A 19,637-nucleotide genomic window follows, 5' to 3' on the forward strand; every position below is an offset into this window, starting at 1 on the left:
TATTTTTGGAATTTTTTTTTAAATCCATACAAAATTTGGATTGTTTTCCAACAATCTTATATTTATTGAAAGAGTTATATTGACTCTTTCAATCCATGAACATAGTGTCTTTTCATTTATTTAGGTTGCTCTTGATTTTATATGTTATAAGTATATTTATATATATAAAGATATATAATATATATTCTGATTTGTTATACATGATGGCAGAATGCAGTTCATTTCAAATTATATATCTAGAGCACAATTTTTTAAAACACTGATTATACACAGAATAATTTCACACCATTCGTATCTTACTCATGTACTTAGGATAATGATGTCTGACTCATTCCACCATTATTCCTACCCCTTTGCCCCTTCCTTTGCCCACCATCCCCTTTGCCCTAGCTAAAGTTCCTCCATTCCATCCATGCTCCCTTTCACATTCACTATTATATGTCTTCGTCCTTAAATCAAAGAAAACATTTGGCTTTTGGTTTTTGGGGATTGGCTGCTTCATTTAGCATTATATTCTCCAACTTCATCCATTTATCTGCAAATGCCGTGATTTTCTTCTTTTTTAAGGCTGAGTAATGTTCCATTGTGTGTGTGTGTGTGTGTGTGTGTGTGTATATATATATAAAAGTTTCCCTATCTGTTCATCTACTGAAGGGCATCTAAGTTGGTTCCATAATTTAGCTATTGTGAATTGTGCTGCTGTAAACATTGATATAGCTGTGTCCCTGTAGTATGCTGTTTTTAAGTCCTTTGGGTATAGACCGAAGAGAAGGATAGCTGGGTCAAATGGTGGTTCTATTCACGGTTTTCCAAGGAATCTCCATACTGCCTTCCAGATTGGTTGTACCAATTTGCAGTCCCACCAGCAATGTATGAGTGTACTTTTTCCTCACATCCTTGCCAACACTTATTGTTGTTTGTATTCTTAATAGCTGCCATTCTGACTGGAGTGAGAAGAGTAGTTTTGATTTGCATTTCTCTAATTGCTAGAGATGTTGAACATTTTTTTATATGTTTGTTGATTGATTGCATATCCTCTTCTGAGAAGTGTCTGTTCAGTTCCTTGGCCCATTTATTGATTAGGTTATTTGGTTTTTTGGTGTTAAGTTTTTGAGTGCTTTATATATCCTAGAGATTAGTGTCTGATGTGCTTGTGGTAAAGATTTGCTCCCATTCTTTAGGTTCTCTGTTCACTCACTGATTGTTTCTTTTGCTGAGAAGAAGCTTTTTAGTTTGAATCCATCCCATTTATTGATTCTTGGTTTTAATTCTTATGCTACAGGAGTTTTATTATGAAAGTTGGGGCCTAAACTGACATGATGGAGATTTGGGCCTACTTTTTCTTCCATTAAGTGCAAGGTCTCTGGTTTAATTCCTAGGTCCACTTTGAGTTGAGTTTTGTGGATGGTGAGAGATAGAGGTTTAATTTCATTTTGTTATGTGTGGATTTCCAGTTTTCCCAGCACCATTTGTTGAAGAGGCTATCTTTTCTCCAATGTACGTTTTTGGCACTTTTGTCTAATATAAGATAACTGAAGTTATGTGGGTTAGACTCTGTGTCCTCTATTCTGTACCATTGGTCTACAGGTCTGTTTTGGTGCCAATACCATTGCTGTTTTAGGTACTATTGCTCTGTAGTTTGGTTTTAGGTCTGGAATAGTAATGCCACCAGCTTCCTTCTTTTTACTAAGGATTGCTTTGGCTATTCTGGGTTTCTTGTTTTTCCAGATTAATTTCATGATTGCTTTTTCTATTTCTATAAGGAATGCCATTGGGATTTTGATTGGGGTTGCAGTGAATCTGTTTAGTCCTTTTGGTAGGGTGGTCATTTTGACAATATTAATTCTGCATATCCAAGAACAAGGCAAATCTTTTCATCTTCTAAGGTCTTCTTTAATTTCTTTCTTTAGCGTGTTGTAGTTTTCATTGTAGAGGTTTTTCACCTTTTTCATTAAATTTATTCCCAAGTATTTAATTTTTTTTGAGGCTATTGTAAATGGGGTGGTTTTCCTAGTTTCACTTTCAGTGGATTTGTCACTGATGTACAGAAATGCCTTTGATTTATGGGTGTTGATTTTATATCCAACTACTTTGCTAAATTCATTTATTAGTTCTAGGAGATTTCTGGTGGAATGTTTTGGGTCTTCTAGGTATAGAATCATGTCATTAGCAAATAGTGATAATTTGAGTTCTTCTTTTCCTATCTGTGTCCCTTTAATTTCTTTCATCTGTCTGATTGCTCTGGCTAGAGTTTCAAGAACTGTGTTAAATAGAAGGGATGACAGAGGGCATCCCTGTCTTGTTCCAGTTTTTTTTTTTAAATTTTTTTTCTTTTAGTTGCCAGTGGACCTTTATTTATTTATATGCAATGCTGAGGATTGAACCCATGCATCACACATGCTAGACAAGCACTCTACCACTGAGCCACACAACCCCAGCCCTTGTTCCAGCTTTTAGAGGGAATGCTTTCAATTCTTCTCCATTTAGAATGATGTTGGCCTAGGGCTTAGCATACATAGCCTTTACAATGTTGAGGTATGTTCCTGTTATCCCTAGTTTTTCAAGCGTTTTGAACATGAAGGAATTTTGTATTTTATCAAGTGCTTTCTCAGCATCTATTGAGATGATAATATAATTTTTATCTTTTGAGTCAATTGATGTGATGAGTTACATTTATTGATTTCTGTATGTTGAACCAACCTTGCATTCTGGGGATGAGCCCTACTTGATCATGATGCACTAATTTTTTGATATGTTTTGTATTCGATTTGCCAGAATTTTATGGAGAATTTTTGCATCCATATTCATTAGAGATATTGGTCTGAAGTTTTCTTTCTTTGATGTGTCTTTCTCTGGTTTTGGAATCAGGGTGATATTGACCTCCGAGAATGTGTTTGGAAGTGTTCCCTCTTTTTCTATTTCATGAAATAGTTTGAGAAGTATTGGTGTTAGTTCTTTAAAGGTCTTATAGAACTCAGTTGTGTATCCATTCAGTCCTGGGCTTTTCTTGGTTGGTAGACTTCTGATGGCGTCCTCTATTTCCTTGCTTGAAATTGATCTGTTTAAATTGTGTATATCATCCTGATTTTGTTTAGGCATATCATATGCCTCTAGAAATTTGTTGATGTCTTCGATATTTTCTATTTTATTGGGGTACAGGTTTTCAAAATAATTTCTAATTATCTTTCTGTAGTATCTGTTGTATAATATTTCCTTTTTCATCACGAATCTTAGTTATTTGAGTTTTTTCTCTTCTTTTTGTTAGCATGGCTAATGGTTTATAAATTTTATTTATTTTTTCAAAGAACCAAAACTTTTTGTTTTGTCAGTTTTTTTTCAGTTTTTTTTTTTGTTTCAATTTCATTGATTTGAGCTCTAATTTTTATTATTTCCTGTCTCTTACTACTTTGGGGGTTGATGTGTTCTTCTCTTTCTAGAGCTTTGAGATGTAATGTGAGGTCATTTATTTGTTGACTTTTTCTTCTTTGAAGGAATGAACTCCATGCAGTGAACTTTCCTCTTAGCACTGCCTTCATAGTGTCCCAGAGATTTTAATATGTTGTATTGGTGTTCTCATTTACTTCTAAGAATTTTTAAATCTCCTCCTTGACATCTTTTGCAACCCATTGTTCATTCAGTAGTGTATTATTTAGTCTCCAGGTATTGGAGTAGCTTTTATTTTTTATTTTATCATTGATTTCTAATTTCATTCTGTTGTGGTTTGATAGAATGCAGAGTAGTATCTCTACTTTTCTGTATTTACTAAGATTTGCTTTGTGGCATAACATATGGTGTATTTTAAGAAGGATCCATGTGCTGCTGAGAATAAAGTGTATTTGCTCGTTAATGGATAATATACTCTGTATATGTCAGTTAAGTCTAAGTTATTGATTATATTATTGAGATCTTTAGTTTCTTTGTTTATCTTTTGTTTGGTAGATTTATCTAGTGGTAAACGAGATGTGTTAAAGTCACCCAGACTTATTGTGTTGTGATCTATTTGATTCTTGAACTTAAGAATAGTTTGATTGATGAACATAGATGTGCCATTGTTTGGGGCATACATATTTGTAACTGTTATGTCTTGTTGATGTATGGTTCTGTTAAGAAGTATGAAATGTCCATATTTATCCCTTTTGATTAACTTTGGCTTGAAGTGTACTTTATTTGATAGGAGGATGGAAACCCTTGCTTGCTTACATAGGCTGTGTGAATGGTATATTTTATCCCAAACTTTCACCTTCAGTTTGTGGGCATCTTTTTGTATGAGATGAGTCTCTTGAAGGCAGCATATTGTTGGGCCTTTTTTTTTTTTTAAATTTTAAATCCAGTCTACCAGGGCCTGTGTCTTTTGATTGGTGAATTTAAGCCATTAATATTTAGGGTTATTATTGAGTTATAATTTGTATTACTGGGCATTTTTGGTATTTAGCTTGACTTGGTTTCTCCTTTGGTTGGCTTTTCTTTTATTGCAGTTCTTCCCTTTGCAGATTTTCATTGTTATTTTTCATTTTCTCTTAGTGGAATATTTTGCCAAGAATGTTCTGTAGTGCAGGATTTCTTGCTGTAAATTTTGGTTTGAATCTCTGAACCTTCCTCTATCCCAATAAATCTTAATTTTTATTTGTTGACTTTTTCTTTTGATGGTATCCCATAATTCTTGGATGTTCGTGGTTTCTTACCATCTTCATTGTGAGGTCAACTTTATTTTCGAGATTGTATATTTTGTCTTCGTTGTCTGAGGTTCTGTCTTCCAAGTGGTCTAATTTGTTGGTGATGTTATCTATTGAGTTTTTTAGTTGAGTTATTGTTTCTTTCATTTCTAGGATTTCTGTTTGGGTTTTTTTTTTTTTTTTTCCTTCACTATCTCTTTCTTGAAGTAATCTCTTGCAACCTGTATTTGCTCTCTTATCTCTTTCTTAGTGTGGTCTATGGTCACCTGAATTTGTTCTCTTATCTCTGTTGGAATGATCGATTTTTGCCTGTATCTGCTCATTTAGGTTATTTTTTAATTCCCAAATCATTTTAGTTATGTATATTCTGATCTCCTTCTCTGTCATTTCACCTACTTTGCTATCTATGGATTCTATTTTTGTAGTATCTTGGTTTGTTTGGGGCATTTTCCTCCTTTGTTTTTTCATGATGTCTGTGTGTCTTCCTCTCTTCTAGTGTAGATCTGAGGTATTACAGCTTCTGCCCAATTGTCTTATAGTGTGCCTACAGGTTATCAATACCTCACTTTTAAGGGAGAGATCAGTATTACAGAACTCAATGTACCCAACGTGCAGGCAAATATCAGTTAGCTTCTATTTTTACATTTACAGTTTTGTCAATATAAACAGAAATGATAAGTTTGGTTATCTTCAACAATATAATCAACATATTTGCATAATAGTTTACAGTTTCTAATGGTGGAAGTGGGACTGGAGGATTGACTGAGATGTTTATGAGGTAGGATGTGAAAATATGGATCTGTTGGATTATATGACTAGTGAGAGGGTAATCATAAGAAGTTGGCTGTTAGTGGGAGAAACAAGAGATAGGCAACCCCATGCAAGACTCCTTGTTACCTCAGCAACAGGATAACTATTAGCACCACTAGTAGAGAAACCTCTGGTGCAACCAGGCCATAGGGACCTTGGTGATGTCTTACGTGGTCCTTATTGTTGTCTCTTTTATTTTTAAATTTTTTAATTTTTAATTTTATTAATTTATTTTTTATTATTAGTTGTTCAAAACATTACAAAGCTCTTGACATATCATATTTCGTACATTTGATTCAAGCAGATTATGAACTCCCATTTTTACCCCGTATACATATTGCAGATTTGATAGAAGTGGGTGATATCCCATTTTGTAGCGGTGGCAGCCTCAAGTCTGTATGTTTCCTGATGTTGTGCTGTGGAGCCACACTTAGGTGAATAAGGAACCCCAGTGTGGGGTTGCTCTCCACATGGGTGCCAGGTGTCTTTGCCCCAGAACTCTGGGCCGCAGGTGCTGGGTGGGTAGGCAGGGTTGCTCTGCCCTTGATTTTATTCATCAGCATTTTGTATTTTTCATATAAGCATTCCATGCTTTGAAATTATTGTAAATAGTTTTGTTTTTAAATTTTGGTTTCCAGTTGTTTGCCAATTCATAAATATGATTTTTTGTATGTTTACCTTGTAACTTACAACCTTGCTTAACTCATTTATTAGTTGTAGAAGCTATTTTGTAGTTTCCTTATGATTTTCAAAGTAGATAGTCATATTGTCAGCAAAGGGATAGTTTTATTCCTTGCTTTTTGGTATGTAGGCCTTTAATTCATTTTCTTTGCTTTATTACACTGGGTAGAATTTCCAGTACAGTGCTGAAGCAGAGTGGTGTGTGTAGACATCCTTGCCTTGTTCCTGCTCTCAGGGAGAAAGCATTCATTCTTAAACCATCAAACAAGATATTAGATTTAGGTTTTATATAGGTGCCCTTTGTCAAGTTAAAAAAGTTCCTTTTTGGAGTTCCTTTCCTTTGTGGAGAGTTTTTATCATGAAGGGAAGTTGAATTTTGTCAAATACTTTTTCACATCTACTAATAAGCACATGCAGATTTTCCTTTTAGTCATTATTATAGTGGATTTCATTGGTTTCCACATATTAATTAATACTAAATCTCTGGAATAAACTCAAACTTGATTAACTTTGTATTCTTTTTTTTATATTGCTAGATTTGATTTGCTGTTATGTTGAATGAATGTTGTGTTGAATAGCAGTCCATCTGTGTTCATGAGGAATACTGATCTATAGTTGTACTCTCTCTGGTTTATCAGGGTAATGCTAGCCTCATAAAATGAGTTGTAACATGTTCTTTTTCTTCTGTTTTCTGGAAGAGATCATGTAGAATGTTCTTTCTTTAAATGTATGATAGAGTTTGAGACTACATGAGTGTTTTTTTTTTTTTTTTTGATGGGAGAGGGTACTGGGGATTGAACTCAGGGGCACTTTACCTCTGAGCCACATATCCGGTCCTATCTATCTATCTATCTATCTATCTATCTATCTATCTATCTGTCTGTCTGTCTGTCTATTTATTTTTAGTTGTTAATAGATATTTACTTTTATGTGGTGCTGAGAATCAAACCCAGTGCCTCACGCATCTGCTAGGCAAGTGCTCTACCACCAAACCACAGCCCCAGCCCCGAGTCCTTTTTATTTTTATTTTGAGACAGGGTCTTGCTGAGTTTTTGAGGATGTCACTAAGTTGCTCTGAGGCTGGCCTCAAACTTGCAATCTTCCTGCCTCAACCTTCCGAGTCACTGGGATTACAGGTGTGCGCTACTGTGCCCAGCTTACATGAGTCTTTAAAAATATATGTTTACTTTTATAATCAGAGTAGTGGTATATTTATTTCAGGAAAAAACTTTATTATTTAAAAAATGCAGAAACTAGATTGAATAATGAAAATCAGTATAACATCTCACAATTTATCTGATTACTGTTAACATTTTGGGCTGTTTTTCTAGTCTTTTTTTGTTTGTATATTAAGCATGTATGTGTGTGTATTTAAAACAAAATTGAGATCATGTTATGAGTGCCATTTTATTTCTGGACCCAGTATGGCTGCTTAATTTCATTGTACGACTGCTAGAATTTTATATAAGCATTCTTATAATGTTGAACATTTAAGTATGATAATATTATCTTTTATGTGTTTTTTTCTGATAATTTACTTAATATTTATTTCCAGAAATTGAAAGAATTCAGTATTAAGTCTCTTCATATATTCCCAAGTTGCTTTCTAGAAGGCTACCTAAGTTTTTTCTCCAAAAGTGAATATTTTTAAAAGTGTGTATGTTTTTATATCTTAAAACATATAAATATATATAATACATATGTATTAGTACATTTGTAATACATAATATATAGAATACATAATACATATAAGTACATATACTAATAGATATATATGCATATATATTTCATTTTTTAAAATATTAACATGTGATGAGTATCATTTTTAAAACTTTATTTTACCAAATGAGCATGAATATATTTTATGACATAAGTGTATATAGTAGAGATAATTTTGATATTCAAATTAAAGTTTTAAAATTTTGAGTGTGTAAAAATGCCAATAAGAACTTATACTGATTATGATAATGTTGTGACCTATGGTTTATAATTTCCATAATTTTATTCTCTATTGATTTTTGTTTATTATGGAGTACAGTTTGCAAACATAACTTTAATGAAACCGTGATAAACATTTTGTCAGATTTGCAAAACAGAAGAGGAATTCAAATAAAAAGAATGATATATTTAAGGACAGTAAGAAATTAAATCCAGCTTGCATAATATAAAATTATGAAATATTTAACAAATTTAGTTTATATGTACTATTATTTCAGGTACTGCTTTAGGCTGTAAAGATGAGTATTGAATAAGACAAATAGTTCTTGCTTTCATGGAACATACAGTTTAGTGGGGAAGACAAAATATTTAAACATAACAACTATAGTAAAATGTAGTAGGTTTCAATAGAATGATGGAAAAAGAATACTTCATCAAGTTAGAACCATAAATGCCCAAGCAGTACTCATATATTTTATTAAACTGAGGCAGTAAGTACCCAGAATTTAAAATAAAAGTTAAAATTTTAATACTCTGGTATGATGTGTTAAATGTTTGCTTTTTCTATGCAATCTATATGAACCTTCACAGAATAAATGTGCGTAAGTCTTGGAATTTAATCAAGCTTGGTGCATTTTTGCAGTTATTCTTGTTTACACATTTTTATCAGTTCTTATATAGGCTTAAATTTAAACAAAAGGTCAGAAATATAGTAACAATCTATTTTGTCATGACAGATTTACAAAATAATCAATTATAAGTCCCTTATAATTATAAATCTTTAGTTTGAATCTGCATAAAAATGAGTTAATCTAGATGCATAAAACAGTGCATTTCTCACTTCCAATGTGTGAATTAAAAAAATATATATATACACATTTGAATGTATACACACAACTTATTTTAGTTTGGAGGTATACTGAAAATTAAATTGAATATTTAAGAATTCCTGAAGCTGTGTTATTTGGTACAGTATTCACAATCTGCTTATAGCTATGTAGCATACCTAGTTCAATTTTTGATTTTCTATGAGTGTAAAATACACACTGGATTTTGAAGACTTAGTATTAAAAATGTAAAATAGGGAATGGAACCACCATTTGACCCAGCTATTCCTCTTCTCAGACTATACCCAAAGGACCTAAAAATAGCATATTACAGGGACACAGCCACATCAGTGTTTATAGCAGCACAGTTCACAATAGCTAAACTGTGGAGCCAACCTAGATGTCCTTCAGTGGATGAATGGATAAAAAAATGTGGCATTTATGACAATGGAATATTACTCAGCCCTAAAAAGAATAAGATCATGGCATTTGCAGGGAAATGGATGGCATTAGATATGCTAAGTGAAGTTAGCCAACCCCCAAAAAACAAATGTCTTCTCTGGTATAAGGGGGGGGTGACTCAAAATGGGGTTGGGAGGGAGAGCAAGGGAGGAAGATTACCTCTAGATAGGCAATAGGGGTGGGAGGGAAAGGGAGGGAGAAGGGGAATAGCATGGATGGTGAAAGGAAACCCTCATCACTATACAAAATACATGTATGAAGATGTGAATTTGGTGTCAACATACCTTATCAGAGATAATGATAAATTATGATATAATGGTGTATTAAGAATCATAATGCAAAAATAAATAAGTAAATAAGTATTAAAATAATAAAAATGTAAAATATTTTTTATTAATCCTGTTTCAGTAGTATTTTAGATACATTAGATTAAATATACTTAGTTTAATTTTACCTGTTTTTTTTTTATGTGACTCCTAGAACATTTAAAAGTACATATGTGATTTTTATTGTATTTCTCTTAAATAGCACTGACTCAAAAATATCTCTTGGGGATCTCAGAATTCTTTAAACATGATACTTTGAGCACAGTTTATCTTATGAACTCTAAGGTCAGAAAGTTCAGTTGAATTTCACATAAAATTGGAACCAGAAATTTGATATCATAATAATTGTTATGGTTTGGCTATGAGGTGTCCTTCAAAAGCTCATGTGTGAGACGATGTAAGAACATTCAGAGGTGAAATGATTGGGTTGTAAGAGTCTTAACCCACAGTGACTTAATCCCCTGATGGGATTAACTGAGTGGCAACCAAAAGCAGGTAGGGTGTGACTGGAGGAGGAGGGGCATTGGGATGTGCCTTTGGGGTATATATTTTGTATTTGGCAAGTGGAATTTCACTCTGCCTTCTGATCATCATATGAGCTGCTTCCCTTTGTCATACTCTTCTGCCATAATGTTTTGCTTCCCCTCAAGCCTCAAGAAATGGAGCCAGAAGTCTAAATGAGACCTCTGAAACCATGAGTCCCCAAATCAACTTTTCCTCCTCTACAATTGTTCTTGTTGGGTCTTTTTGAAGTGGCAATTCTTCTTTAAGATGTTTCTTTTTATCTCTGTTAATAACTGCAACCTGCTAGTTTCTGCTTCTGTAATCATGCTTGCTTTGTAGTTGTGGCAGGAACCAGAGCTGCCAGAAGAAAGGGGGAGAAGTCAAGGTTACTTTCATGAGAAAGTCTTGAAACCGAGAAGTCTGTACTATATTAAAGATAACTGAGAAAAAAAGGGCAATGTTCAACCTTCAGAGAGGACTCTGCTGAGTACTGGTGCTGAGTAAACCTTCTTCTTCTACATCTCCAAGTGCTGCTCTTTCTTTCTAGTGCCATAATTTTCCATAACATTTTAGTCACAGCAGTGAAAAAGCTGACTAAAACAATACCTCTGCAGTTTTGTTAACAATTTTAAAGTCAATTTGCATGTAATTCTATTGTTTGTAATCAGAAGTGCTCCCACAAAATTACATAAATGAGTCTTATTTTCCAAACCAGATTGTAAACTTAGGGACAAAGATCACATTGTATTTCCTGCAAATAGCTTATTACATTGTGAATGCTGACGATGAGTACTTGTTGGGCTGAGCAAGTGCCAAAACACCACCCTCTACAGCTGTGACATTTCAGTCACTCAGAAGAGAAAGAATATTTATGGCTTTGGTGATCTGTAAAAGTGTCAGGGAAAAGATAAAATATGAGCAGTGATCCAAAACCAGTAATGCCACCTGGCATTGTAACATTTGACTTTGAGAAGTCTAGAGTGGTGCCATCAGACTCTTGCCATTATGAAAATGGATAAAAACTGTCTAATTAAAGTCTTTTTTAAATAAAAGTAATGCAAAAAGGACTGATTAGACCCTGACCTTTATAAAAACATGAAGGTCACTAGACTTGTGGTTTACCAGCATTTATGGAGATAATTTTGTCTTAGAAAAACAGTTTCATATTGGATCTCCAGAGAAAAAGAATCTACAGCATATATATGCAGTGAGAGCTGGGAGGGAAGAGAAGAGCGTTTTTAGTGAGTTTGGGTTATAGAGGCTGAGAAGTTCCATGATAGGTGTTCTGTAAGCTGGAGAACCAGGAAAGCTGGGAACATGACTCAGTCCAAGTTTGAAGGCCTCAGAAGCAGGGAAGCTGATGGTGTAACTCTTACACAAATGTTAAAGGCCCAAGGTAGGGAAGAGTGGGAGCTGTCCTAGAACCTAAAAGCTAAGAGTTACTAGTTTCCAAAAAGAACTTCTTAGCTCCAAATGAAGGAGCAAGGCTTTGCCTCTCTTTTGTTCTTTTGTGGATTCTGTAGTATTTCAGGGGAAATATTGGATGGTAAACCATGTGATAAAGGAAGTTGTCTTAAATGAAAAGGACATCAGTTGAATCATGGAAGTTCTTTTAGCTTTTACGAAAATAAGGAATGTGAGAAACATTTGGGTGTGTGGTGATTTTAATATTAGATTTTTTTATGCGTGTAGTTTTTGTTTTGGCTAAGCTCTCCTCAGATCTCTAAGGAAGACTTCACGGAAGAAAGTTAGGGAGAGAGACTTGGAAATAATTCACAGAAATGATCATGATAGATGACCAGAAAATATGCACAAATTACCAGTGGCAGGGGGATAAAAAGAATAGAGGAAACTAAGTACTGATACTTGTTAAATATTTGGAGAATGTTAGTAGAAGAAGGTATCAGGGAGTTAGAAATGGACGAAAGGAGGAGAGTTTTGAAAATGCAGCATGACAGAAGATGCATGGTCAGCGGGGAGCTGGTTATAATGAAGCACCGAAGACTTCAGCAGTGAAGAGGATGACGATTGAACAAAAAACAAGCCTTTGATTTTGGTAAAATGGAGATTGTTGCTAGCATTGGGGGGAAATCTTGCTAGAACTGAATGAGTGGATAAGCCACATTGCAAAATGTTAAGGAATGGAAAGTAAAGAAGATTAAGGCAGAGAATATGGACTGCCATTTCAAGAAGTTTTACAGTGAAGGGGAAGGGAAGGATTAAAGAAAAAAGGTTTTCATCTGACAAATGGGGCACTTTTGAGGATCAGGACGAAGATTCAGTGGAAAAGAAAAGTTTGAACAGCAGCAACGGGGCAAGAGTGCTGTTTGACATGATGAAATCATGTCAAGATATAAATGTAGGAAAAAATGTCAAGGAGAAAAAAGGAGAGAGCAAAGAAGCTGTGTTGTTTTTAGGTTAAGTCATATAAAATCACTCATATATGATCAGATTTTACCTAAAAAATGGCATTTTCAAGAAATGTAACCTGGTGCTTATGACAGAAAACAAAGAGGAAAAATGAAAAAGAAAATTTGAAGTGCAAAGAAGAGAGGAGTTTGTAGAAAAGGGATTGCATTTCCTCCATGAAATAGGAGGCAGGTCATCTTAAGAGAATGGAATGGGTCAGTGCAAAAGAGTGTCAAAGTTTGGGATACATCCTGTAGGGAATGTAAGGCTGGAGAATTGAAGATGAATTAAGAGGCAGTGGTCTCAACATTAAATGAAGACCACAGTTAAAGAAAGGTACAAGGAGTGGAGAGGATAGGCTCATCCAAAATATTTCTTTACAATTAATTTTGATAAATTAATTGGTCCTGAAAAACAGAGTAGATGAGCTAGAAGATAATGAAGTCTTGAGACTCAAAGGAGGGAAAAAACTTCTAAGAAGAAGGGTGATGCTTTCTAAGAAGATTTGGAGGAAGGGGTAAATTTAACTCTGTGAGCTTGAGTTGTGAAGGAAGGGATTCAGATTTGTGAACCTTTATTATGGTTAATAGTTGGCAGTCCCAAGAATGAGTGAACTCCTTGAGGGAACAAATCCATACAAAAGGCTATTTTATTTTTAGTAATTCAGCAGTGTCTGATATTTTCAAACCACTTTCCTTTTTTTTTTTTTTTTTTTAATTTCTTTTTTAGTTGTAGTTGAGCACAACACCTTTGTTTTATTTATTTGTTGATATGTGATGCTGAGGATTGAACCCAGGGCCTCGCACATGCTAGGTGAGCACTCTACCACTGAGCCACAACCCCAGCCCCCCTGTATTTTTTATTATAATGATGGGTAGACACTAGATTTTGTGTTTGATTAAAAGCAGTTTTGTGCCCTCCTCAGAAATAGGAAGTTTCACCTGCTTTTAAAGACTAGGAATGAATTATGTGTAGTAAAAGAATAGGAGGGAGAAGACAGAATGAATTAGCCCCATGATTTATAAATACCCGATAAAGAGTTATAATTATTATTTTCGATATTTTAGAAAATGTCTGATAATCAAGACTTTTTTTTTCCTGGATGTAAATGAAAATTGTGAAATATGATCTAGAACTAACTAGCAGGTCATTTCCCTTCCTATACATTTGCCTCATATGTAGAAAATAGATTGAAGACTTTGGTAAGCAGTCCCAAAATATATATAATGTGTGGAAAAATAGAAAGTTATGTTAAAAAGATTCAACAGCATTTTGCTGAGTTGTCCATGGTAAGCTAAATTACCATTTAAAAATAAAACAATTTGATACCTTTTTTCCCCCCAAAACTTGGTAAACATTTCAAAGGTTAATGTGAATGAAGGAGAAAGGTCTCTCGCACATATTGAAAAGAATGCTACTTGATAAAGTTGTTTTGCAGGTATATTTGCCAAAACTTAAAATATGGATTATTTGTGATTTGACAGTTCTGCTCTTAGAAATCTATTCTACAGATACCTCTTAGGAGTACAAAAAGTCATAGGCTCACTGATGCACTATTTAAAGTAGCAAAAAGGGTCTGGGGCTGGGGCTCAGAGGCAGAACGCTTGCCTAGTGTGGGTGAGGCACTGGGTTTAATCCTTAACACTGCATATAAAAATAAGCAAAGAAAATAAAGGCATACTGTCCATCTACAACTAAAAAATAACTAACTAACTAAATAAATAAATAAAATAAAGCAGCAAAAAATTGGAAATGACTTAAATGCTAGCCATAGGTATGGCCCTCTTCTGGAAGGTGACCATATGTCTTAGTTTGCCTGGTGTGGGCCCAATTTACATCTGCCACCATAATTATTAAGAGCACTTTTATTTTCAGAAATGTCTTAGTTTGGATGATAATTTATATGTTTATTATATGTTTAATAGCATGGAGTGCTATAAAATTGTTAAAAAGATGAGATGGACTCACTCCAGACAGAATGGAAATTATCAGGAATACAAGTAACAATAAATATTGGTGAAGATGTGAGGAAAAAGGTTCACTCAGCATTGCTGGTGGGACTGAATATTAGTACACCCACTATAGAAAACAGTATGGAGCTGGATGTTGTGGCAGATACCTGTAATCCCAGTGGCTCAGTAGGAGGATGGAGAGTTTAAAGTCAGCCTCTGCAAAAAGTGAGGCGCTAAGCAACTCAGTGAGACCCTGTCTCTAAATAAAATACAAAATAGGACTAGGGATGTGGCTCCGTGGTTAGGTACCCTAAGTTCAATCCCTGGCACCCCGCCCCCCCCCCCAAAAAAAAAAGCAGTATGGAGATTCCTTAGAAAACGTGGAATGGAGCCATCATCTTACCTAGTTATCCTATTCCTTGGTTTATACCCGAAAGACGTAAAATCAGCATACCACAGCAATGCAGCCACATCAATGTTTATAGGAGCTTAATTCACAATAGCCAAGCTATGGAACCAAGCCCTTTAACAGATGAATGGATTAAAAATATGGAATATATACACTGGAATATTACTCAACCATAAAGAAGAATGAAATTATGGCATTTGCCGTAAATGTATGAAACTGGAGGATATCATGCGAAGTGAAATAAGGTAGTCCTGAAAAAACCAAAGGCTGAAGAATATCATATTCTTTCTGATATGTGGATGCTAACCCACAACAAGGGAGAACAGGGAGGGGAAGAATAGAAGTTCATTGGATAGATAGAGAATGAAGGGGAGGGGGGAAAGACAGTACAATGAATCAAGAGATAATTTTCCTATGCTCATATATGAATACATGACCAGTGTAACTCCACATCATATACAACCACAAGAATGGATCCTAATTAGAATAAGTTATATTCTATGTATGCATATGTCAAAATATATTCAACTATCATGTATATCTAAAAAGAACCAGAAAAATGAGATGGAGCTATATGTATTGACGTGGAAAAAGTGTTACATGGAAAAACAAGTTGCAGAACAATGTTTATTACCCTACTTGGTTTGTTTAGTTGTATTTTTGGTGCTAGGGATAAACCCATGGTGACTCTGCCACTGAATTACATACCTAGACCCCTCTCCCCAGCCCTTTTTCTTTTTTACATTTTGAAACAGGATTTTGCTAAATTGTCCAGCCTGGACTTGAACTTCCAATTCTCCTGCCTCAACCTCTTGGGTTGCTGGGATTATAGGCAACTGCAACTATGCATGACTACTCCATTCATTAAAAACATTCCTAAATCTTTGTTGGAGTGAAAGAGAATGAGAGAATGAGTGTGTTAGTCAGCTTTTCGTTACTGTGACCAAAATACCTGATATGAACATCTTAAAGGAGGCAAGATTTATTTTGGTTCATTGTTTGAGGCCATGATTGGCTAGCTCCATTGCTCTGAGCCTGAGATGAGGCCTAAATCATGCTGGAAGCACGCTGTGGAGGAAGGCTGCTAGAAAGCAGAGAGGAGGAGGAAGGGGCCAGGGACAAGATATGGACCCCAAGAGCGTGCTGCCAAGGATCCACTCTTCAACTAAGTTCCACCTCCCGTAAGACTCCAGTAGTCCATTCAGCTATCAGTATATTAACCCACTGATAAGGTCAGTGCCCTTGTGATCCAATCACTTCCCAAAAGCCCCACCTCTGAACATTGCTGCATTGGGAAACAAGCCTTCAACACCTTGGTGTTTGGGGACACTTCATATCTAAATCATACCAGAGAGGATCTGTTGAGGGAGGGAGTCCTATCAATATTTTCTTATGATAATTTCTGAATAAAGATGAAAACTCAATGAGCATATTTAAAAAAAAAAAAGTGATGATAGCAGAAAAGAAACTTGATTGCCAGCAAATGGCTATATATGTTTTTAACCAGAAGGCATTAATTAATAAAAACTACTATTAATAAACTTATTTTAGTATAAAAATTATAACTTTAATGTGTTCTGTTTTAGATTTGTAAATAATAATTTTATTAAAAAGAATTTACTAATGAAAATCACTATCATTCCACCATTACAAATGAACATTTTCATATTACTTCCTGTTTTTTGTATTTATATGATTCTTACATACCTACGATCAAAGTTCAGATAAAATGTCATTTACTTTAAATCATACCCCATAGCATTTTTTTCCCTATTGTTTAGGAGATAGCATTTTTTAATGGTTGTTATGTGCTGGGTAAAATGTTAAATGGTTTATTTATATTATATAATTTAATCCTCCTACCTATTTTCTGATGCAGTGACTACCCCCATTTTACGGGTAAATTAAATGAGAATAGGTAATTTACTTAAGACTGTAACAGCAAATGGAAGAACTGGGATTTGAACTCGGGCAGCCTGATGCATGAACCCATGCTCTTATCCATAGCTGTTATTGCCTCCCTTCACAGTGTTTTAATGACTAGGTACCACAATTTACTTAGACTTTTTGTAGTTATATATCTAATTTATGGCTTTCAAATGTGAGTCTCAAAAGATTTATTAACAGTTGCCTGCTATATGAAGGAATTTATTTTAGATACTGAGAGCATTGGTGCACATACATGAAATTATGATCTAGTTTTATTTGACTATATTGTATGTGTTCCTAAAATGTTGAGATGGAAATTTGTTAACATGATCATCCTTTTTTCCCTTTGGATTTTGCTATTTTAAATATGTATTCCTTGGGAAAACATGTTTTTATTTTAAAAAATCAGAAAATATTTAATAAGAGTTAGCATGAATTTCAGCACTGTTTGGTGCTTTCAGGGATTTTGCTACTATTCATAGTGAACCATGTTCTTTCATGTGAAACCTGCAAGGAAAATATTTAAATGAACATTTAATATGATTTGTGATTACTAAATAAAAGTGCATAAAATCGAACTTTTCAAATGAAGAAATTATGTGGATAATTGCTAAATCTTTCATGTACCTTTAGAATATGCATAGTGCTTAGGGAAGATAAAATTGCAAATTCAGTGTTCATGTAGAGAAGTCACATTTGTAGTTCAGGAGAGTTTAATTAGCTTTCTACTTCTGTTCCCTGGAACATTGCTCTTTTATCTTTAGGAGATAGTATCAATATAATAGAGGAACTAAAGTGCTAAGATAAGTTTCAATGGCTTAGTTAGACTAAGGGAGTTAATATTAAGAGTATTTTAAAGCTCACTTGCTGGATTTCTATGTACCTGTTAAAATAAGAGAAGAGCATATGCTTGTCTAACAAGTAACTTAGAGCCCTATTTGCTTAATTATGACATTAGTTTGTGATGATATTTTTGCTTTATCTTTCTTTAAAACTTCATACTGAATATGGCATTTAGTTGATGACAGTTTCATTAGAAATGTTTGTTGTTTCATTGATCTGAAATCCAGTTGGTATTTGATTACTTAATATAACTTCTGAAATGGGTCTTTTTTGGTGTTTGAATTGTCTTGTGTTTATATTTTAAGTCATAAAAATTTTCACACATAAAAAGTGAAAATAATTACTCTATCATAAAATACTCACTTGGTATTTATAGTTTCAACTGTTTTATAAATGCCATAAGTATTATCTTTTAATAACTTTTATGTTTTTAGTTCAGTTTTAGGTTTACAGAAAAGTTGTGTAGAGTTTCTGTATATTCCATATCCAGCTTTTATGTATTTTTATTTTTTGCTTTTATGTATTTTTGTTTTTTGAATTATAGTTGTACATAATGATGAGATTCATTGTTACATATTTATTCATACATCCATACATAGCCATTTGTGTTTCTTCTTGTGAGAAGTGCCTTTTAGTTTATTTGCCCATAATTGAGTTATTTGGTTTTTTAGTACTAGGTTTTTTGAGTTCTTTATATATTCTGCATATCAGTCCTTTGTTAAAAGAGTAAAGATTTTTTTCCCATTCTTTAGTTTCTCTCTTTACATTCTTAATTATCTCATTTGCTGTTCAGAAGCTTTTGAATTTTATGCCATTCCATTTATTAACTCTTGGTATTATTTCTTAAGCTTTAGGGGTCCTGTTGAGAATGTTGTTGCCTGTGCTTGTATATTGGAGTATTGACTCTGTTTTCTTCGAGGAGTTTTTATAGTTTTTGGTATAATTCTTTTGGTCTCTGATTCATTTTGTGTTGATTTTTGTGCAGGGTTAGAAATAAGGATCTCATCTCATTCTTCTGCGTGTAGATAACCAGTTTTTCTAGGACCATTTGTTAAAAAGGCTGTCTTTTCTCCAATTATGTTTTGGGTACCTTTGTCAAGTATCAGATGACTGTATCTGTGTGGGTTTGTCTATGTGTCTTCTGTATCATTGGTCTATGTGTCTTTTTTTATGCAGTGTCATGTCATTTTTTGTTACTATAAATAATGTTATTGGTATGTTGATGAGGATTATTTGAGTTTGTATATTGCTTTTGAGAGTATGGCCAGTTTAACAATTTTAATTTTGCCTGTCCATGAACATAAGATGTCTTCCCATTTTCTTGTGTCATCTTCAGATGTCTTTCTTCAGTATTCTGTAGTTTTCATTATAGAGGTCTTTCACCTCCTTAGGTAGATTAAATCTATCAAGAATGGAATTGTTATCCTGATTTCTTTTTCAGCAGATTCATGTTGGTGTGTAGGAAAGCTATTGATTTTTATATATTGATATTGGAACCTGCTGCTTTGCTGAATTGTTTATTAGCTCTTGCAGTCTTCTGGTAGAGCTTTTTGGATCTTCCAAGTATAGGATCAGATCATCTGCAGTAATAAATTTGACTTCTTCCTTTCTTATTTTTATCCCTTTTCTTTTTTCTCTTATCTAATTGTTTTAGCTAGAATTTCTACCACAAAATTGAATAGGAGTGGTGAGAGTGGACATCCTTGTCTTGTTCTGGATTTTAAAGGAAATGCTTTCAGTTTTTCCTCATATATTATGATGTTGACTTTGGGTTTGTCATATATAGCCTTTATGATGTTGAGGTAGGTCCCATTCTATCCTTAATTTCTTCAATGTTTTTTTTTTTTTAAATCATGAATGAATGCTGAAATTTG

The 19,637-nt window shown here is 34.0% G+C and overlaps 1 protein-coding gene across 5 annotated transcripts in view; it reads left to right on the forward strand.

Annotated features, from left to right (window-relative positions):
* Window positions 1–19,637, forward strand: part of Neo1 (neogenin 1) — a 246,988-nt gene that overhangs the window by 36,013 nt on the left and 191,338 nt on the right. The window lies entirely within an intron of this gene.

The sequence above is a fragment of the Marmota flaviventris genome, chromosome 2, assembly GCF_047511675.1.
Source record: "Marmota flaviventris isolate mMarFla1 chromosome 2, mMarFla1.hap1, whole genome shotgun sequence".
In the NCBI taxonomy this organism is placed as follows: Eukaryota; Metazoa; Chordata; class Mammalia; order Rodentia; family Sciuridae; genus Marmota; species Marmota flaviventris.